We start from the raw sequence: 22677 nt of genomic DNA, 5'->3' as shown, positions 1-22677 counted from the left end.
TTAGGTCTACAGTATTGAAGCTTTTTCTTAGAAACCTTGTGATTGTTCTGTGCCAAAAAGGAAAGCAAAGCAATTGTACTCTCCTCACATTGTGCATAAGAGTCTGCAGCAAGCAAACGGTCATCCACGTACTGGATAAGGACAACCCCAGACTGCAGCTCAAAGGAATCAAGCTGTCTTTTCAGAGCCTGGCTGTAAATACTAGGGCTCTCAGTGTAACCTTGAGGAACACGACAAAATCTATACGATTTATTATTTAACGTAAAGCCAAACAAATATCTGCTATCAGGATGGACAGGGATAGAAAAGAACGCATTTTTCAAATCAATAACACTAAAGGTCGTTGCCGTTGGTGGCACCAGTGTAAGCAAAGTCGTAATGTCGGACACCACCGGGTATTGGGGAATGACAATTTTGTTTATTTCTCTCAAATCAATGATAAACCGATAGACTTTGTCGTCAGTATCTCTCTTAAGGATCGGAAGAATAGGGCTGTTGCAAACATTGTAGGGAACCTCCTCCACCACTCCTGCAGTTATCAAATCTTGGACAATGTGTGTCAGGGCAATTTCACCTTCCCTGGAAATCTTATACTGTGGCACACGTGGCAGAGAGGCTCCCTCCTTTACAGTAATTCGAATAGGCGGAATACGCATCTCTCCCACATCCGTATCTGAGGTCGCTCATAACGTGTGCAGGAGAGATGCCAAAGCTGGAATATCTAGTATAGTGCAAAACCTATCTAATTCAGGATGATTATCATTCAGGATAACCCGCACTCCCTCGGGAGCGCAGCGTATAGTTGCTCGGAAGTATTTAAGCAGGTCAATGCCCAAGATGTTATCTGGTGTATGGGGGGATAGCAAAAATTGACCAAAACTGAAAAATTTATCGAGACAAAGTGCAAGAGGCTTCGATAATGGGCTGGGAGTGGGTGTGCCATCAAACCCAATAAATGTAATCATATCGCCAGACAGGGGAGCCCTCGGAACCAAGTTTTTGACAAAGCGCTACGAGTAGCCCCTGTGTCGACTAGAAACTGATCAGTAGAACCCAAGATGCCCGCTGATACGTATGGACCACTCTGATCTACTGGTACTTCAACTGATTCCTTACCCCATCCTACGCAATCCTATGCATGTACATAATCCTGATGCTCCACATTCTCGCCTTCCGATATCTGGTACTGATTCCGTCTATCAAAGGTGTTACGCTCATCCTGGCCACGGCCCCTGTCCTCAAACCTGCCACGATCACCTCCACTACCTCTCGCCCCCGAATAACTTCCCCTCGACCGTCCCCCTCCACGACTACGCTGACTACGCTGCTCACGAAGTACCGGGCAATCATCAGCCCAATGCCCAAACTCCTTACAATAGGCACATTGATCCTCCGCTATATCCGTACGCCCATACGACACATTACCCCCTCCTCGTCTGCCTCTATCATACCCTCTAGAGTGCGTTCCCCGAACCTGTGCCAACATCACCTTTGTTTTCAATTCCTTCACTTTCTTATCAACACTTTCCTTAGCCTCCAATTCCTGTCGCTCATAATACTGAGCCATAGTTAGCAAAGAAGCAGGGGTCGCCGTGGCCCAGGAACTTTCACTCGATTTCAATCGTTTTGCAATCTCCGGTAGGAGATTAGCCACATACTTATCTACAAACAAATGCCTACCCATATCGTCTGTTAACGATTGACCACTGTAATCATGAAACGCCTCTTCGAAGCGTGTAAAGAAATCTGAGACCGTTTCATCTGGCTTCTGTTTGCACGAAGCTAACATGGTCCAATCGATCTTTTTAGATGGGACCAGCGTTTTTAATTTAATCAAAATAGCCGCCGGGAGGTCTAAAATCAACTGGCATGGCTTACATGCCGGTTCCCTATCTAAATCAGCTGCATTTATTTCTTTCCATGTTCCTCCAAGTATTGTTTCATCATTATTTTTACGAATTAGTCTCCACATATCAGGCGGAAGAATTAACCCAAAAAACAAATCTATATCAACCAAAGTCATAACACAAGACGAAATAGCCCCCTCAACCCCTTCATAAAATGCTGCCGGATTTTTACGAAGGTCAGGCAAAGAATTTTTCAACGCCATAACATCCGCTCTATTCCAAGGCGTATACACCCAATTATATATAAAATATCCCTTCGCATCCTTTGACATTTTATCATCATCTGTACCCTCCCCTTTAGGCGGAACATACAAAGGTGCGGCTTCACGCATAGGCATAACATGCACGTTAGAATTCTTATCTGAACCCCGGAGAGAACACTCCTTAGATTGCCCAGTAGACTCCGGCCCGGACTCCTTATTCTTTTTCCGCTCGTCCCGCAATCTGGACGTCTCATCCCGCAGCTGGATCAGTTGCTTGTAAAAGGCATCAACATCTGAAAGATCAAATACACCTTTTTCCAAATTCTCACGGTGAACTGACACAGCCTTAGATTCTAACGTATCCGAAAATTTACGGTACGTAGTAACAACTTCATCTGCCAAAGTAGCCAAAAAATACAGCAATTCTTGTTCTGTCCATTGACCCCTTTCAGTAACAACCTCGGCCTGAGTAACAAAATTCGTATTCACTTTACATGCCCAACTACGCAAATTCGCGGATTTCTCCGCAGAAAACCTGACACCAGACGTATCCCTTTTTCCTGGCTTATCCTGTCCTTCGTCATCAGAGTCTGCAGTTGGAGCCGTAGACGAGGCGTACGGAGGCGGTGATCGATCTAACAATGAAAAATCATCAATTTCATTATTAAGGACAGGATAAAGTGGTCGGCGAATAGGAAATTGACCAGTCGTTTGCAATTTACGTTCCCGTTCCTCCCTCTCTTTCTTCTCCTGAGCCTCCTTTTCCTCAAGCTGTAAAGTCTTATCGCGAGCAGCCTTGCGCTGCTCTTTGTCCGCCAAGGCAACCTCACGTTTCATTCGCTCCTGCACCGCTTTCTCCCACATTCGCACACAATCAACATATTTTGTCTAGACCTTCGTTGAAACAAACATTGCTCCACAAACTGAACCTTACGCAATTCATACGACCCATGTAGTGGCCATTGCAATTCAGGATCTGATTTCGTGTATTTATGCCATAGTTTACTATACATTATAGGGGGAAGGCCGAATTTAATGTACATCTCACGGTTTGGTGTACCTTCTGGGGGAGCCGGCTGTGATTCCGTTAACCTAATTGAGGTACCATTCCCAAGACAGCACATCCCTCGGAGTGTGCTTAAAACAGGCATGTTCAAAAGGTATCACGAAAGCGTGATACCGTATAAAATGGCACTTACAGTACTTCACACAAGCGTGCCGCTCAGAGGAAAAAAACAAAATTAGAGAAACATCTCTACATGCCTGCCTATGTGAAGTGCACTACACATATAGATTCAAAGTTCACAAATTCACAAATGCTAGCTAACTCAAATCAAAATCACAAGTCATAGAACTTCGGCGAGCGTCCGGGGACTACCTCACCGATCACAAAATCATAGAACTTCAGTAAGCGTCCGCAGACTACCTTACCGATCACAAATCTTACCCAAAGTCTCAAAGGTCCAGATTCCAACTGCCAAGGTCTTTTTTTTAATCGAATCAGCCAAACGGCACTTTATCCAGCAACGCAGACGATCAAGAACTCAGTCGGAGACTGGCGCCACCTGGAAGGTCAGATCAGAAGGAAAGGAAGAAACACCGCGGGTGCCAAGACTCGGGTCACTCGGTGGCAGCGTACGCGTCCATGGCGAGTTTCCAAACCTTCGTCACGACCTCTCCTTTGGGCATCCGAGTCGCCGATGAGTCCCTTCGTGGTCGCCAATTTGTTGTATCGGGTTCCCAAGGCCTACATGCTCCGAAGATAACCCACTTACATTGAAAGAACTGTTGGCACGGAAACTGAAAAATTCAAAGAACAAGTTTATTAAGACCCCATGGGGTGGTGGTACATTCCTACAGCACCCTTCGGTAATGCAAGAAGTATCACCCCGAACATCGGTGTGACCCGTTCTTTTATACAATTTGCAGGTAATAAAACGATAGGCGGTACAGAATTACAGAGCGTTATGTACATATATGGTCATTTTTGGAACACAGCCAGCTCATTGGAGGGGTTACAACCCCGCTGGTCAGTTTGGCAGCACATTCCTAAGGGGTGACTGGTCAGTTGGGACTACGCATGTACAGGCTTGACCGTTACTAAAAATAGCCTGTTGCTGGGCAAACTCGAGTGGTCAGTGGCACGGACAACGGACTAAAGGCCACGCTGGCCACGAGGCTGCTCATGATCTAGGATGGCCGCCGTAACAAACAAGATGGCGATTCCAAGTATGGCCAAGTTAAGCGGGAAAACGTGTAGCACAGCTAAGCGCTAACCCGGCCATCGTCAAATTACGACAGTGGATCAGGAGCTGTGGCTCCAATGGATGTCGGGCCATCGGGTATTGGCTACAATACACACAGCTAGTGGTCTGCCCATTCAATATCGGCCCTTTCTCCAGCGTCCCGCTGCATTGGGGGTGGGTGGGTCGGGGCGGGGTCAGTTGCCTGCCACAGGAGCCTGTTGGGGATTTAACAGGGGTACCTGTGTCCGTCAATATTGTAGATTCAAACACGAGTGCGCCCAATGTGGAGGTCGTCATGCCATTTTCCAGTGTTTCCCAAACCACCATCAAGGGGATCAAGGAAGAGGGCAGAGAGGCAGGGGATCCATTCAACCTCTTATACCGAAAGGCGCATACTCCAGTTAAACTTCGGGCTATGAGGGAGTGGTTGGAGGAATATCTGGATAGGACAGCAGCAGTTAAACTACTTTGGGGATTTCGGGTGGGTTTCAGGATTGGATACCAAGGTCCTCGGTGGCAGCGTTGGGCCAAAAATCTAAAATCTGCAAAGGATTTACCCCAGGTAGTTAGAGCCAAATTGGCTAAGGAGTTGGAGTTGGGCAGAATAGCAGGCCCCTTTTGTAGCTGTCCATTGTCCAATCTGATGGTCTCCCCTTTGGGAGTCATACCAAAGAAAGCCCAAGGTGAGTTCTGGCTCATTCACCATCTCTCCTGGCCTGAAGGACATTCTGTAAATGATTTCATCTCTGCAGATGACATGGCAGTGTCATATGCTTCAGTAGATGACGCCTTGCATTTGGTATGTTTGGCGGGTGTGGGTGCCCAACTAGCCAATTGTGACATTCAGGCAGCTTTTAGGTTGTTGCCCATACACCCGTTGGACTTTGAGCTGCTGGGTATGTATTTTGAGGAGAAATTCTATGTGGATCGAGTATTGCCCACCCATGGGATGTTCCATCTCTTGTTCACTTTTTGAGATGTTCAGCACCTTTCTGGAATGGTGTGTGAGACGCAAGTCTGGGCATGAAGCTGTTTGCCACTATCTGGATGATTGTCTGTTTATCGGTCAGGCTGGGAGTGGGCAATGTGCTAGAGTGTTGGCATGCTTTCAAGAAATGACAGGTGATTTTGGTGTGCCATTGGCCCCAGACAAAACGGAAGGCCCTGTGTCGCAATTAGTTTTCTTAGGCATCGAGATTGATACAGTGGCTACGGTGGCTAGGCTGCCCTTGGCCAAAGTGCAGGAGATCAGGTCGTTTTTGAGAGAAGTTCTGGGTGAAAAGAAATTGCAAGTCAGACAGGTTCAGCGGCTTCTGGGGTACCTCAATTTCGCATGCAGGGTGGTGAGAGCAGGGAGAACCTTTTGTAGACGTCTTGGTCTAGCTATGTCGGGGGCTTCTTTGCCGCATCACCATGTAAGATTATCTAACACGGTGAAAGAGGATTTGATCATTTGGCTGAGATTCTTAGACGAATTCAATGGTGTGTCAATTAATTTTGTGGAAGACAACACTGTGTGGCAAGTCCAGATTTTTTCGGACGCGGCAGGGGCTCAAGGTTTTGGGCTGTTTTGGGAAGGGTGTTGGTGCGCCGAGAGTTGGCCGCAATATTGGTTGGAATAGGGGCGCAGTATCGCCTTCTTGGAATTTTTCCCGCTTCTAGTGGCATTGCAGGTGTGGGGAGAGGAATTCAAGGACCGTTGCGTGTTGTTTCACATAGACAACATGGCAGTGGTAAGTTTGATTAATGGGCATGTAGTGAGAGATGTGAGAGTGCTTCAATTACTGAGAGCTTTTATGTTGCAAATCCTCAAGCTGAATATTGTTTTTAGAGCCAGGCATATCCCTGGGGTGAACAACTCAATCGCCGATGCTCTGTCTCGTTGCAATTGGCAGACGTTCCGGTCTTTGGCGCAAAGCAGACAGAAGCAAGACGGCGGTTCCTACGACCATCTGGGACCAGGGGAGTAAGGATTTTGACACTGGTGGAGCAGTCTATTGCTATATCCACGTGCAGGAATTACCAGCAAGCGTGGTCGGAATTTGCCAATTATGCTTTGGCACATGAACAGGATGGCTCAGCAGTTGGAAATGAACAGTTTCTTTTAAAATTTGCATTGTATTTGTACGACAAAGGTTTGTCGCATACCACGATTTCCGGCAAGTTAGCTGGAATTTCCTTTTATAGTCAATTATTGCTGGGTAAGGAAGTTCAGATTGGATTTTTGTTGAGGAGGGTGCTGAAGGGGTTTGGGCGTACTAAGGGTACTGTTAATTCTCTGAGAGAACCTATTACTTTTGATTTGTTACGTAGAATCTTAAGTGTTTTGCCTAGCTGCTGCTATGATAAATGGGAGCTAGCCAGGTTCAGGTTTCGGATTTCGGAAATGTTGGGTTTAAGGTATCAACTTGGGATTCAAACATCAGACATTCGGGTGGGGAATGGGGAAATTTTGCAGATCAGGTTGAGACAGTCAAAGACAGACCAAAGAGGAGTGGGAACTTGGATCAATTTGAAAACAAGTGGTGTTGTGGGTTGTTGCCCGGTGGGGGAGTGGGATTCCTTTTCTACGTCTGAAGTGTTCCGTGATGGGGTTATATTTTGCCACGAACAAGGGGGACAGTTATCTAGTTTTCAGTTTTTAGCAGTTTTAAGAAAAGGGCTTGCATTGTTGGGAGTTAATCCTCAACTTTTTGGGACACATTCCTTCAGGATAGGTGAGGCTACAGAAGCGGCCAGATTGGGCTGGGGAGGGAGGAGATACAGTGCATTGGGAGGTGGATGTCCAATTGTTGTTACAGATATGTTCGTTTATAAAATGCATTTTTGTCTCGTATTTTAGTAATGGTGGGTTTTTGCATCGTAGGTCGAGTTCTGGAATTTCCGCTGAAAAAACAGACATAGATTGTGGGACATTCATTGATTAAATGGGCATCAGTTTTTGCAGAACAGCAAATCTGTGGAAGAGGTTTGGGTTTGTATGGTAAAGATCACGAAGTTCTGTGGAAGGGTGTGGGAGGTATGAGGTGGAAAGACCTTTTCCCGTTATTGTCAAAATTGCCTGCTGAGTGGGGTATTCCGGATCTTCTCATTATACATCTAGGTGAGAACGATTTAGTGGAAATGTCAGGCCTTACCTTGATAAAACAAATGAAGTTGGACCTGGCTGTGCTGAAACAAAACTGGGTTGGAACAAGGGTTGCGAGGACTGGTTTTGTTTACAGGCACCAATGGAGAGGGGCGAGGCTACACTCAGTGGTGGAAAAAGCCCGTCGGAAATTGAACAGAGCGATGTCAGTGTTCTGCAAGGCAATGGGTATCACGGTATTGGTACATGAGCATTTTTCGAGCGAGATGCTCCATTTATTTAGGTGTGATGGGGTACACCTGTCGCAGATGGGTCAAAGTTATTACTTAATGGAACTGCGGGATGTCCTGGCAAAACTCTGGGGGGTTGATTTGTGGTGTTCTCACAAAGCAGTTTAAAAAAAAAAGCATTTTGTGTTTGGTTTTGAGGGCGGGTTTTTTGGGTGGGGCAGGAAAACACTGGAGGTTTTCCTGGGTGACGTGTTTTGGGGGATAGGAGAGTCTAGAGCGGACATATCCTTTCTCTCTGGGGGGGTGGGGGGAGGGTAGGTGGTTAAGGGTAAAGAAAATTGGAAGAAAAACTTTGGTTGGGATATATATATATATACAGTTTTTGAGTTTTGGAAAAATGAGGAAATCATTGGGGAATGTGATGGAAAAACAGTTCTGGAAAAGTTATGGAAAAAAGGTACAAAGGTTGGTGTTTTAATTGCGGAGTCTGTCTTTGGCTGTCCTAGTAATAAAGTGACCTTTTATGCTTTGAACAGAAATGTGTGGAGTGTCTTTATTGTGCGATGGGTCCCGGGGGGACTTGGCATGCGCCGATGTATTTGTATTTGTATTTTTATTTGTATCTGGGTTTTATATCGCGCCAACTCACCGACAGTCTCAAAGCGCTTCTGACCAAGTACAGCAACAAGAAACAAGGTGGAAGAGTGTGGAAATACCGACCTATCTTACGGGGATGTAAACGCGTCCTTGAAGAGTAAGGTCTTCAGGGATTTCCTAAAGCGGAGAAGATTGGATTCTCTACGAAGCACCTCCGGTAGCTTGTTCCAGATGGTGGGGGCTTGGACTGAAAAGGATCTGCCACCTTTGGTTGCCCGTTTAAAGCGTGGGCAGGATAGCAGAAAGGAGTCGGAGGATCGCAGAGCGCGCTTGGGTTCATACACTTCAAGCCTATCTTTTATATAGGCTGGCGCCTGTCCATGAATTGCTTTATGGCAAATACACATGCTCTTAAATTCAACCCTCTGCTTCATAGGGAGCCAGTGTAACCTATAGAGCAGAGGGGAGGCATGGGTCCGCCTGGGTAATCCGAAGATTAGTCGGGCTGCGTCGTTCAAGATGACCTGTAGACGGTTAATAGAATTCTTTGGAAGGCCTAGGTATAACGCGTTTCCGTAGTCGATTCTGGACTCTATTGTGGCTGAAACAATGGTTCGAAGCATGTTCGTTGAGAGTAAAGGGACAAGTTTACGTAGCTACCTGATCAGGTTAGTACAGGAGCCAACCACAGCGGACACTTGGTTGGTCATCGAGAGTTCCTGATCGATTTTCATACCGAGGCTCTTTACACTAGGACACGGCTTTGGGGTAGGTCCGAGTTCTTGTGGCCAGAACAAATCGTTCCAGGGAGAAGTAGAGGTTGAAACTACAAGGACCTCCGTTTTGTCTGGATTAATTTTTATTAGGTTGGACGTCATCCAGTTTACTGTGAACCGTAGTATATTTTGGGCCATGGACTGAGCCGATGTTGTGTTGTCGATACTCAGCAACAGCTGAGTGTCATCGGCGTAGTTAAAGACTTTACAGCCCATGTTTGCCAAGGAGTCTATCAGTGGCTGAGGGTATAAATTAAATAAAAGTGGTGAGAGTGCAGACCCTTGAGGGACTCCACAAACCAAGGCGCCCACGTCAGAGACCTGATCTGCTAACTGGATCCTCTGCGTCCTCCCTAGTAAAGAGAACGTTAGCCATTGGAGAGCTTGTTCTTTTATCCCGGACCTGGCTAGTCTGTCCAGGAGCAGTGCAATGCTGACAGTATCAAACGCCGCTGAAAGGCCTAGTAATATCAGGGCGCTTGGCTTTTTACTGTCAGCCATGCATCTGAGCTCATCCAGTACTGACAGCATTACTAGTTCCGTGCTATGGTGGGCACGAAAACCAGTTTGCCGCTCCTGGAGTAGATGGTGAGATTCCAGGAGGGGTGACAATGATTTTAACACATGCTGTTCTAAACCTTTTGATAAAAACGGCAACTGGGAGATTGGCCTGTAGTTCTTCAGGCTAGTTGGATCCGCCCTAGGTTTTTTTATCATGGGTCTGACTCGTGCCTCTTTAAAGGTGGTTGGTAATGATCCAGTAGCTAATGAATTATTTAGGAGGTCTAGGATCTGGTCCTCCAAGATCGGAATTGCTAACCGAAAAATATCGGGAGAGCAGGGGTCGGCAGGGGAACCTGACTTGGTTGATGCTGCTAGTTGTCTAAGGGTAGTGGAGTCGATTTTAGGAAATCTAGTAATGATAGGGGTTGAGGGGTTTTGAGGGGGCGATGGCATGGTGTGTATAGTTGGGTTGTCTTTCTTGATATCTGACAGGATAGTCGCTACTTTTTCAAGAAAGTATCCTTGGAAGGTGTCACAGTCAATCAGTGTATCTACCTTTTCCTCCTTTTTGCTTAGTTCTTTCAGTATTTGGAAGGTTTCTTTCTGGACGTTTACGGCGTTGTTCATACGTGTTTCATAATGGTCCTTCTTGGCTGATACGATAAGCTTTTTATACAGTTGAAAAGATGTTCTGTATAGTTCCCGGTCAATATCCTTTTTAGATTTCCTCCAGCATCTTTCAAGATGGCAGAGCTTTCTCTTTTGATCTCTTAGGCTTTGAGTGAACCAGGGGGCTCCTTTTTCTGCACCCTTTATTTTTTGTGTCTTTTCAGGGGCTATCTCATCAATTGATTGCCTGAGGGTGGCTACTATAGTATCGTAGTTTAGATCTAAGTCTACGCCATCTGATGGGGTCATGTGTTTCTGTATACATTTGGACAGGACATTAGTCAGGGTTTCTGGGTCAACTTTTTTCCATTGGCGCACTTTTTTGGTTTTTAATGGAAGTTTAGCCTGAGGATTGTTTTGTGGTATGTCACACAGAATTAGGTGGTGGTCCAACCAGATGCAATGTGTGATATTTGTGAGAGCCGCCTTTGGCATGGAGGACCAAATGAGGTCAAGAATGTGACCTTTTATGTGGGTTGGGGCTTCCACTAATTGTACCAGTCCTAGAGCGGTCATGGAAATCTGCAATTTCCGAGCTGGTAGATCTTTATCCATTTTATCCCAGTGAACATTAAAGTCACCTGTCACCAAAATATTTTTGTAGCGTGTGCATAGATCCGATATTATGGGGAAAAAGAGATCGTTAAACATTGAAGTACATTGGGGTGGGCAATAGACCGTCAAGATGATAAGACAGGAATTGTTCATGGTTATTTTTATCCCCAATAGGTCAACGACATTTATGGTCTCAGTTAGGATTTTGGTCACCGTAAGCTGTTTTTTAAAGATCGTTGCTACGCCACCGCCTCGGGCACCGTCTGGCCGGTTATGCCAGATCATATCATACCCTCTAGGGAGGGCGGCTATGATGTCCGGGGAGGAGGTATCACTCAACCAGGTTTCGGTGAGTGTCAGTATGTCAATGGTCTCGTCCTGTAAAAGGGTGAAGATTTCCAGGTGATGTTTCTGTAGTGACCTAGTATTTAGGGTGGCTAGCTTTAAAGGGGGTGAAAGGCTAGTATTCTTATAGCTGGGGAGACGAAGGATATTATTTTCCTTGAGGACGGAACACGTGATGGGAGTCAGACTGTACCTGTCAGAGTTCAGTGCTAGGAGATCATTTGCAGTGTAGGTGATGCATGTGCCAGAGTTCCTGAGCCCTGAGCCCGATCGTGCGCGGACGGGCGCAGACGGGCAGGACTCTGGCACGACTCCGGCGCAGGTCCGGCGCGTCCGCTGTTCGCGTCCGCTGCGCGGAGCCATCCCTGTCTGCAGGGCCGAACTGAGACCAGAAACCAGCCCTGGCAGGTAGCTTCTCCACCGGCCCTGGTAACCGGAGGGGAGGGGGTTGTTACCCGCAAAGCACTGCTACCGCTTTTCTTACAGAGGGACGATTTTGCAGCGCTGCTACAAAACCGGCACTCTGTAAGAAAAGTGGCCCCCTGCGGCCACAAAACCGGCCCCCACCCCTCCAGCCCACCGGGGAAATGCCCGGTGCCCGCAAATGCCAGTCCGGCCCTGCCTGTCTGTTTTTATAACGCTGTCAATCGCGTCACCAGCCCAACCCGACCCAAGATGGCCGCCAAAACCGGAGTAATGCCCTCGGCATCAAGACTCAGCCGAGAGCAGGTCCGGAGCTAGAGGGAGGGGGTGAGAAGGAGTCTAAGGCGCTGCTAAGCGCAGGGAGTCTCAGCACACCTATTTAGCTCAGGTGTGGACGAAGTGCAAAACAAGTTAAAATCGGCTTTTAAAAACAAAGGAAAGATAGGAGACCTCCCGGCTTCCGCCTCAGGAGGGGAAAAATGAGTGCTGTGTCAGTATTACCTGCTCACTAACACAAGCCCCTTTTATAGCGCTGTCAATCGCGTCACCAGCCCAACCCGACCCAAGATGGCCGCCAAAACCGGAGCCCTGCCCTCGGCGTCAACACTCAGCCGAGAGCAGGTCCGGAGCTAGAGGGAGGGGGTGAGAAGGAGTCTAAGGCGCTGCTAAGCGCAGGGAGTCTCAGCACACCTATTTAGCTCAGGTGTGGACGAAGTGCAAAACAAGTTAAAATCGGCTTTTAAAAACAAAGGAAAGATAGGAGACCTCCCGGCTTCCGCCTCAGGAGGGGAAAAATGAGTGCTGTGTCAGTATTACCTGCTCACTAACACAAGCCCCTTTTATAGCGCTGTCAATCGCGTCACCAGCCCAACCCGACCCAAGATGGCCGCCAAAACGGGAGCCCTGCCCTCGGCGTCAACACTCAGCCGAGAGCAGGTCCGGAGCTAGAGGGAGGGGGTGAGAAGGAGTCTAAGGCGCTGCTAAGCGCAGGGAGTCTCAGCACACCTATTTAGCTCAGGTGTGGACGAAGTGCAAAACAAGTTAAAATCGGCTTTTAAAAACAAAGGAAAGATAGGAGACCTCCCGGCTTCCGCCTCAGGAGGGGAAAAATGAGTGCTGTGTCTGTATTCCCCCTGGGATGGTTCGCACAATGCGACCTCTCACGGGAGGTGATTGGTTGGTTGGGGTTGTGGGAGGGGCTTAGCCGCGCTCGGGCGGGAGCGGGAACAAGACTTCACTCGCTGCAAGTGAGGAGGGCGGCGTGTCGTTATTGCCCACCCTAGGTTGGTAGGTTGGTCGGGTCTGTTCTGTGTATATATGTCAATTTTTTGTGTTTTAAAAAAATATATATAAGAAGACAAGGATATGTCACTTTAGGGCAGCAAGGATAGCGCTCCTGTTTTGTTATATGTTGGTAGGCGTGTTTTGGGGGATAGGAGAGTCTAGAGCGGACATATCCTTTCTCTCTGGGGGGTGGGGGGAGGGTAGGTGGTTACGGTTAAAGAAAATTGGAAGAAAAACTTTGGTTGGGATACATATATACAGTTTTGGAGTTTTGGAAAAATGAGGAAATCATTGGGGAATGTGATGGAAAAACAGTTCTGGAAAAGTTATGGGAAAAAGGTACAAAGGTTGGTGTTTTAATTGCGGAGTCTGTCTTTGGCTGTCCTAGTAATAAAGTGACCTTTTATGCTTTGAACAGAAATGTGTGGAGTGTCTTTATTGTGCAAAGATTCACGCGCCTGAGGGAGCTGAAAGTGAGGGTGAGTCAGCTGCCCGCCCCCCCCCCTCCCCCCCCAGCTTCTTTGGGTCTGAAAGGCAGAAGCTTTCTAAGCAGGAGGCATATGATTTAACTTGTGTGGACATGGGGAAGTCACTATCGATGGTGACACCCAATATTTCTTCTTCGAGTATGGCTGTGGAGGGACCGCTGTTCCATGGGTCAAAGAATGTTACTCTGTCAAATGGGATTTTTTTCCCCATTGGGAGAAGTTTGGTTTTACCTGCATTGATTTTTAACAAGTTGGACTTCAAACATTGAAGTTTTTGGAGTTCATCGCCTTTCAGTCTGATTGATGACTTTGGGGCAATCCATTCTAATCTAGTAATGATTTGGATGTCATCAACATATGATCAAGCTTATAGTCCAATGAATCTGATCAGGTGTGATAGAGGGCGGACACAGATGTTAAAATAAAGACCCTCGGGGAATTTACAACAAAAGAAAGCTTTCTATAAAAGATATAATGCAAGGGATAAAGGTTGAGCACAGTTAGATGGAAAGAATGGAACCAGAACTTGGACTAAGGGTTTGCGAAATATGGGTAATAGACTTTTGCGTGGTTATGAACATTTCTGGAAAACTATGAAAATCACAAGTCATCACGTAAAATGCCGGTTCTGAGTAACTGTACTTAATTTGAGAGGGAGAGTGCCTGCACTTTTCAGCTGTACTGCAATACATTTAAAGGAAGAGTACCAGCACTTCTCACGAGGAAATAGGTCTGAATCGAGAATACAAGCATTGATAAAGACACAGCCGGAACAGACATTGGAAACACAGCCTAGGAGCCCTTCGCCGGACCTTTATGGGTTCACCCTGACCATAACTACATCCATGGGTCACAACACAAGCCAGAAACTTTTTCTTTCTCTGCCGCATCCAAAACGACAGAATAACTCCACCTCACGACGGACACATTGCTCATGTTCAAAGTGTTTCCTTTATATATTTTTTCTTCAGGTGTGTTATTTCAATTGGAAGAACTGCAGTTAGGGAACCAGGACTACAACTCTTAAATACAACCGAAATCCCGGTAGTGGAGCACTGCAGCCCTCATGACTTGGAGTCACGTTGTGACCTCAATGGATGTCACAGCGAGAGGTAAGAGTGGGCTGTGAATTCATTGAAAGGCTGAGCTAGAAATGTGGAAAGTCCACGTTTCTTTCTTGGGACAGGATGTGAATAATAATACAAAATATTATACGGTTGAAACACGCACTGGAATTGAAAGTGCCCCCCCTCACCTGCAGGAGGAGCAACATCTTCGACGTTGGACCGTAGTGGCCGGTGAGCTCAGTTGGTTAGAGCGTGGTGCTAATAACGCCAAGGTCGCGGGTTCGCAAATCCTTTTAACATTTATGTTTGAAAAAAAACTAGCATATATTAGGAGCTTCAGATAACACCTCGTAAGGTTGTTTAATCTAGTAAATGTCTGGAGTCGGTTGTTTGTACCAGGAGCACAAATGCAGCTAACGCCATGCTGCGACACTGCGGGCTCACACCTCCACCTTTCCACAACTCTCTCAAAGGCCCCTTTTGAACCGGGGACAGGTGACCCTGTCTCCCCAGGAGTGAAGATTCCTCTGCTTCGCCGTGGGGTGTCCAGAGGTCACGAGAGGTGAAGGAAAGAGCACATGGGTTATGTAGACATTATTAAATTATCTTGTATATTTTGGTGACATTTAAATGAGTGTACTCTCGTTTAGTTGAAGGAATGTAAAGCACTTCATTGATACACGTTTTTCATCACCCCATTTGCAGTTTTCCTATTCTTATATCAGGTTTTGTTCTCCTTGTGGAGAGTCGGTGGACAAAATCAGGGTTGTCTACTAAAAAATGTGTACCCGGTTCCAGCGACACCGAGACAGTCGAAACACAGTAGGCACAGTGCAGAATGGTGCTACAAGTCGGCGCTGTGGCTTAGTTGGTTAAAGCGCCTGTCTAGTAAACAGGAGATCCTGAGTTCGATTCTCAGCAGTGCCTAAGCTTTTTCATACTGTCTTAAAATTACCAAAGATGAACTGTCTCTACATTAATTATAATCCACAGATATAGGGTAATACTGTTTAGAATCTAAACATGTATTTGATGGTTGATTGCGCAACACTGTTGCTGAACAGGCAGAGGAGGTTCGAGCTTCAGTGCCTCCAGAACAGGCACAGGCAGTGGCGTTGCAAGCTTCACTTACATAATAAAACGGTGAGTAGTCCGATATAACTGTTGAGGTGCAGAGTGAGCGGTAATAAAACCAGGTGGAAGCTGAAGCTCATTTGCAACTGGGCACTGTGCACAGCACAAGTAAGGCCTTATGTCTAATAATTTGTACATTTCCAAACGAGTAATGTGGCTATACTGTGCTGTCTCGCCTGGACAATATCTCCCCACCTTCGAGACCAATTCAACCTACTGTGGCCCACGCCTGGAGCCCCTCTGAAGAGTTGTGTCTAGTTCTGCAAGGATCACTTAGGGTATTGTGTCAAGTACACACTGTTCTGTCTGAAGTTTCACAAAATGTTTCCAGACCTCACCAGGAGCAAGGATGCTACTTCTAAGGACCACGTCTGGCACATTGCCTCCTGGTCTGGTGGCCGCCTGTAGTGTAAGGTGTCTGGTTCTGGAGGATTCATCTAGAGTGCTGCATCTGTTATCAGCGTCACATCTCATATTTTGTATCAAGTTCTAGTGGCAACATCGGAAGCTTTTTTTTCCCTGGTTGGAGGCCACCACTGTCATAATGTGTCCAGAGCTGCAGATATAATTGTGTTACTAAGCCAGGCCGTCAACTTGTGTCTAGCTGTAGATGTCTCACCCGATACATTGAATTGCTTTAGGGGGCCACATTTACAGTACTTTGTTTAGTTCTGGTCAATACATGTGGAGTGTTATTTTTAGATTTTGCCCCAAACCTTGCAACTGTCCCCATTTCTGGATGCTGCACCTGGAGTGTGTTGTTCTGTTCTGAAGGCGTTGTCTGCAGTATTGTGTCTAGTTCTAGATGTCTCAGCTGGATCTTTTACTACTTTAGAAGTTCACTTTTGCAGTGCTGTGTTGAGTTCTGGCCTATTCATTTGGAGTATTGATTTTCATTTTGGAGCAATCTTGGGGACTATTTCCGTTTCTGGATGCTCCATCTGGTTTTTTTTCAGTTCTAGAGAATTTGGGCCCCATTAGGATGGCGGGCGGATCTCCCCCGCCAGGCCGGCGGTAGCCACCGCCGGCCTGGCGGGGGCGATCCGCCCGCCATCCGTGCCGGAATGACCCCACGCCATACTATTATGGCTGAGGGGTCCACGGCAGACGGAAAGACCGTCCTTTGCTTTTCCGCCCAGTTGACATGTCGACCGGGCAGAAAAGGGTTCTATATGGTGGCGGTGTCTATCAGACACCGCCATCCATATTAGAATGGGCATTTTACGATGCCTTTATGCCGCCACAGAAAGGCATGCAGAGTCTGCTTTGGGGGCCTGTTGGCGGCTCCCGGGACTCCTGGGGGTTGGCAGGTGCCTATGGTACCCCCCAGCAGTTCCATGCAAAACATGGCAGGCACCGCGCGGTGCCTGCTATGTTGTGCATGGAAGTGCACAGCATGCCTTCCTGGCATTGTGGCGGGCGGTGCTGGGTGCACCGTCCTCCACAATGTCAGGAATTCTGGATGCACCCGCCACTGTGGCGGGCGCATCCTAATTGCAGGCACGGAACCCCCGCCCTTATGGCGGGCGGTCACTTTCTACGTTGTCCGCCCACCATCCTAATGGGCCCCTTGTCTGTAGTAATGTGTGGATAATGACATGGTCAAGTCAATGATACTTTTATTTGATTTAGTTAAACATTGTAATAGAATGGATAAGGCTCATAATACAAAATGGTTTAAAAATGGGGATTTGAAAGGTACAAAAGATAAAAACACAGTGCGGTCATATACTCGAACGTCATAAATTGTTAAAATTAGAAATATTACATTTGTAATCAGTGCATACTTAAAAGTTACAAGGTGGTTCAATGAGGAGAGTTCGGAAAATAGTGCCTATGCAGATGAAGAGAGTCCAAGCAGTCTTATCAAAGTCACTCAAGTTAGTTAGTTTAGTTGCACTACTCACCGCATTTTTGAACCTGGAGTAGGAGGTAGTTGTATACCAGGCCTCTTCGAGGTGTAGGTCCGCAAGTGATTCTTTTAGAACTGTGACGATGGAATTGTTTAGCCTTGCTTGCTTTTCAATTTCTTCCCAGCAAAAGTGGGCTAAAGTATTGACTTCTGCTAGCCTCATCCGCCAGTAATATTTGACCACCACCCCTTGTCTGGCTGGTTTCTGGTTATTAAGTCCATATTCCAGTCGAAATTGTGCCTGAGAGATGTGCCAGGGGATTAAAAACAGACTCTTGAAGAAACTCGACTGGGCTTGGTTTAAGAAGGCAGCATAATGATGGTGTGTTGTGTCCAGTTAAAATAGTTCACCGGTAGCACTGCGTCAAGCTGTGAAGGCCTTGTATTTGATGCCTCTGCTCAGTTATTTAGGCTTCCCCTGAAGTTTTGTATTCAGTTTCGCAGCCCTCATTCAAATATTGTGTCAACCTTGGGAGCCTCAGCTGCAGTATTGTGTCAAGTGCCTCACTCCCCATCTGCCGTATTGTGTCCAGTTCTCGAAGCCTGCCTTAGAGTTTTGATCCAACTCTTTGAATGTTGGCATACCATATCTTTCATACTGAGCCAGGTCTCTACGCCTCACTAGGGCATTGTGTTCAATTATGGTGGCCACGTTTTTTTGTGCGCATCTCTGGTAGCCCCTTCCTGGGGTCTGTGCCAAGTTTTGGTGGCCTCACCTGGAGTAATGCAACATTGTCTGGAAGCCACATCTAAAGTGCTGAATACACTTCTTGAATTCCCACCTGGAATATTGTACCTAGTTTTAGAAGCAAGCTTCAGTTTACTCAGTCATTCTCTGTAGGGCTTATTAGGAGCACTTGGCGAGAGAAGACAACATGAACTTTTTTGATATACATAGAACCTCCATCTAAAACAAGCATTGGCATAGCCAATAGGTCTCGCCTTTGGGCCCTTATAAGTGTTTAGCCATGCAACAGTTGATGTTGTTGCACCAAGGATATTGTGCTGTATAACTAGTTTAGCATGCCTGGGAAGATTTCTACTCCCAATCCAACCCTGCGCTGTACCATATATGGATATATGAATCAGGTGAGTGATAGGATCAATTAAAAGGAAGTGGCGGCGCATGGGTCACAAATATCTGGAAATCTGTGAGGGATTAGAGAGTGAGGAGTATATGCTGTAGGACACTGACCCCAAATTGCCAGGACGGGCTTTGGCCTATTATAATTGTTATCTGTAAGCGTTATTTCACGCATGTACCCCCCGATGCTTCACCTGGTCACGCCGTTTTTTTTAGAACAAACGGGCATCACCACGCCCTTATTGAGAATATAATTCCTCACTCTCCAATCCCCCATGGATTTCCAGAGATTTGTGACCCATGCGTCGCCACTTCTTTTTATTTGATCCTATCACTCACCTGATTCACATATCCAAAGGACATGCATGGTATGACTACACTAACCTTGTTACACTTTATACCTGCGTCCATCCAATCCTCCCACCTCCAACCCGACCCCTGGACCCCATCTTATGTCCATTCTCTCTTTTTCCCTATTCCCCAAGGACCTTGGACTGTACGGGGATGAAAACATGTAAATATCTCTCCTTTCAAATTTATTTGTAAATATGCAATGTATTCCATAATTCTAAATGTCTGCAAACTATAAACTACATGTTGACCTTCTTGTCCATTTAATAACATTGATCGCGATTTTATCATGCATTTTTACCAACGGCTGTTGAATCTCGTACAATATATATACTATGGACTACCCTATAACCATTTGTCTATACATATATGTTGACCATATTGGTTGGAACCATGTCAATTCAATTAATTATGTGTACTATATATAAACACTGTTATTTTTTTCGATACTTACGAATTCTGCTTGTACATATGTACATAATGATGATTTTTTCTGTTTCACACTGCACATTTTGTTTGTTTTTTCATGTATTTTTATAATGTCTCTTTAGCAACCTCACATTACAATCACTGCACCCTCTGTATATGTAAATACACAGCCCTGATGAAGCCCCAGGCCAGATGGCCATGTAAGGGGGAGAAACACGTGTTGGCTACCTTCTCTGAAAAACCTCCTACACAGGAGTTTTCTCTTCAGCATAAAAATACTTCAAACAAGCTATCGAGTCTGGGAATTTCTTCTGCGATTCAACTATAATATTATCTATTTGTCCTGACCTACTCTACTTGTACCTTGTTCAATTGGTCTTGTCATTCTTTGATTATTTTATTTGATGTTTTATGTGTTGTCGATCTAATATTTGCAGTTTGTGTCTCCCACATCGTGCAGGTAAACTTGTTTAACCCAGAGATGTATTATTTATGCACTTGTGCAAAATGCCCTGTGTGGATTGAACCTTGTGTCTTCTCTTACCACTCAATCTGCCTTCCAAAGTCCCTCGTGGCCTGGGGGATCTCCGAACTCTTTAATGAATGTTGACTTTTTTGTCCTTGGCTCGACGGAGTGGCTTGTCACTGACCCATGGGTTTACCCGGGGGCTTGGGGGTGCGGGTGGCAGACACAAGTAATGGGAGGGTGGTCAGCAAGGTGAGCCCGAGGGATCAAGGGCAGGATGACCAGAGACAGAGTGTGGAAGGAGGATGGTCAGCGTGGGTAAGCCCGAGGGATCAAGACCAGGACCAGAGTATGGCAGGAGCAGGCAGCAATGGTGGGTGGTTGGCACGGGTGAGCCCGAGTGATCAAGGGCAAGATGACACGAGAAAAAGTGCTGCGGGAGCAGGCAGCAACGGCGGGTGGTCAGCGTGGGTGAGCCAGAGGGATCAAGGGCAGTATGACCAGGAACAAACTGCAGCAGTAGGGTGGTCAGCATGGTTGAGCCCGAGGGGTCAATGGCAGGATGACCAGAGACGGGGTGTGGTAGGAGGGTCAGCCCGAGGGATCAAGGCATGACCAAGGACAAGATGTGACAGGAGGGTGGTTAGCACGGGTGAGCCCAAGGGATCAAGGCCAGGACCAGAGTGAGGCAGGAGCAGACAGCAATAGCGGGTGAGCCCAGGGAGAGAAAGGGTAGGATGAGGTGGATTAGGATAGCGCTGAACGAGCAGCGCTACAGCATGCGGTCTCGCTTGCTTCCTTACACTGGAGCAGCGCCCATGCTCCTTAGCGGTTCCTGCACCTTCCACAAACACTAACTCAGCTCCCTGGGGTCTTCACTCCCATAGTTCACCACCACGAATGCTCTCACAGCCGGAGCTATCTATCACTCACGGAAAAGCGAGGGATCATGGACCTTACTCCCCCTTTGAGCTGCACAGACAGTTGTTTACCTCCATCCCCTCAACATACCGGGAGCTGCACGTTTGTCCCAGCTGCAGCAGAACAGCACTCAGGTTTCAAACGGGGGCGAGACTCGCACAGCGTTTCCCTTGAGAGAGCGAGCAGGGGCACCATCTGTTTTGCGATAATTGCAAATAGATGGTGCTGCTGCTCGCTCCCGCAAGAGAAACTCCAAATGTGCACAAGTGCCCATAGAGAGCAGTACAAAACATGCACAAGTTTTAACAAAAGTCCTGAGCGATTCCAAGAGGTCCCTCTATGCAGCGCTTGCGAGGTGCGTAGGTAAGACCTAGAAACACGGGCTTGATGCGATCCAGACTCTGAAAGCCAGAAAAAGAAGCAGGCACAGCGCCCAAGTAGCTGCCGTGATCTTATAGTGGTTAGTACTCTGCGTTGTGGCTGCAGCAACCTCGGTTCGAATCTGAGTCACGGCGTTGTGGGTGGCAATATCACGGCAGTTGGGTGGGAATTTTTTGGGTAAATATAGATTTTAAATATATATAGTCTTTTTTTTAAATAGAGCCCATACGGAACTTCTACATTATCCAACTGATGAAACTGCCAGCTTTTATCAAGCAAAGTCATTGTATCCTAATGACGTACGGCAGTGGGAAGATTATTTTTTAAATTTAATATCTTCCTTTTTGTATACTGTTTCATAGTGTAGATCTTCCGTGCACAAGTGCTGTGTATATGCGCAGAAACCCTTTTTCTATGGAATGCAGAAAAATAGTTCGTTTTAAGATGCAATTTATGTAAGCTTTATTTTTCTGTGAGGTTCTTTATTATGTGCTCAGGCGAAGCTATAATTAATCACGCGTACAACTTGAAAGGTAAACATTCCTCTCTCAAATATGCTTCCCGTTCTTAATAGCCTGGATACAGACGGTCGTCCGTTTAAGTGCATCCCACGAACAGAGGAAGTGCTAGTAACGTCCTAGTAACCAGTAGAGCAGCCCTGCTGAGAAGTGTTGGTCCTGAGAAGTGTCAGTCCTGCTCTGCTCAGCCAGTCCTCTGGACTCTCTTCTTCCAAGTCCTTCCTTGTATTCTGCTTTGCCCATTTGGATATATTTATTTGTTTCTGCGCTTGTCTCTGTTCAGTACAGAAAGCGTTGTCTTTTCATCGCCTGCGGATGTCAGTTCTGTGACTTTTCATCATTTCCGGCATGGGTTGGTCTGTGCAGCATCTTTGTTTCTGTCAGGTTCAGGTACAGCCCGGGTGGTTTAGCGTTGACTACATCTAATGATTCAGCATCTGCGATGGTCAAGTTTTATCATCTTCTGTGAGTCTCTGAGGTTCATATGTACTATGGAAGCATTGGTGGTTCACAAATGGAAAATGTTTACATACTACATGTAAACTGTCTATCTTCATGGGAAGCATCGGTGCTCTAAAGTAACCCCCTGTGCTTTTGTCAGTCTCATGCATAGATTAGGATTACAAGGGAACAATACATACATTGTTCACGTTCACAATGTGTCATATGTGTGTGCAGTTCCACGTACTTCAGGAAGCGAAGCATTGGTGGTTCAGTGGTAGAATTCTCGCCTGTCACGCGGGAGGCCCGGGTTCGATTCCCGGCCAATGCAGCAGTTATTTTTATTGCATTTAGGAGTGATTATTTATTTATCTACTCTTTTCTTAAGTATTGAGAATTGTCTTAGAATCTTTGTATAAAGTTGAGCTATACGATTTTGATATATTGTATCTGGGTTTGCTGTTTCTTTGAAAGGCTTACTAGCTGTGTGAAATAATCCCCCTAAAGCAGCTTTCGGAGCTGTTTCGAAAAGTCCATTCTCCAAGCCACGTGTCGGTTTTAATGTGTGTGAAGCACAGTGCAGCACTTCGCTGATTTTTCTTCCCCTAGACCCCGTCTCTTAGTGAGATGACTGAACTCATTTTTTGTAAGAAAAGTA

General features: G+C 46.5%; 2 non-coding genes across 2 annotated transcripts; both read left to right on the top strand.

The window, feature by feature from the left end:
• The first annotated feature begins 15235 nt into the window (after positions 1-15235).
• On the top strand, positions 15236-15309 carry TRNAT-AGU (transfer RNA threonine (anticodon AGU)). The gene has a single exon. It is a non-coding gene; the product is annotated as a tRNA-Thr (tRNA).
• A 6970-nt stretch (positions 15310-22279) lies between these two features.
• On the top strand, positions 22280-22350 carry TRNAD-GUC (transfer RNA aspartic acid (anticodon GUC)). Its single transcript has one exon. It is a non-coding gene; the product is annotated as a tRNA-Asp (tRNA).
• Positions 22351-22677: the final 327 nt, after the last annotated feature.

Source organism: Lissotriton vulgaris, chromosome 12 (assembly GCF_964263255.1).
Source record: "Lissotriton vulgaris chromosome 12, aLisVul1.2, whole genome shotgun sequence".
Lineage (NCBI taxonomy): Eukaryota > Metazoa > Chordata > Amphibia > Caudata > Salamandridae > Lissotriton > Lissotriton vulgaris.
This window is presented reverse-complemented; position numbering and strand designations above follow the sequence as displayed.